We start from the raw sequence: 592 nt of genomic DNA, 5'->3' as shown, positions 1-592 counted from the left end.
AGGCCAGCTCCCAATCTGATTCCTTTTATTTTTTCCTTGAGTGGTGGGGCCCACTGGATTAAATTAATCCTAATCAGCCACTAATTAATCCCTCACTTAAAGTTAATGGCACTTACATTAGCCAAATCATACTTAATATCACATTTGGAATTAACATCCTTGCCTAATATTTCTTTAATCACTTGGAACTTAAAATAAAATCTCATTCCCCGGACTTACGTTTACTAGATCATGACGCGCACTACGTATAAAATACGAGGCATAACATCCTTCCCCCCTTAGGAACATTCGTCCTCGAATGTTAAGTTAGCGTCTTACAAAAACAAATTCCAGCGAGGTCTCTCTAAAGGTTATACCTATCAACCTGCATTCCGTAACTTACAGATGCCTCACAGAGTCACAACTTACTACATAATCTCGTTTATCAATCAATATAGCCAAGCTAGGAATTGAATTACCTGCAGGTACGGGGAACAAGTAAGGATACTTATTCTTCATTTCGTCTTCCACTTCCCAAGTCATCTCCTCTCTATTATTATTTTGCCACAACACTTTGACGGAAGCCACATCCTTAGTACGTAACCTTCTAACC

Source organism: Solanum pennellii, chromosome 10 (assembly GCF_001406875.1).
Source record: "Solanum pennellii chromosome 10, SPENNV200".
Classification (NCBI taxonomy): domain Eukaryota; kingdom Viridiplantae; phylum Streptophyta; class Magnoliopsida; order Solanales; family Solanaceae; genus Solanum; species Solanum pennellii.
Note: the sequence above shows the minus strand (reverse complement) of the source record.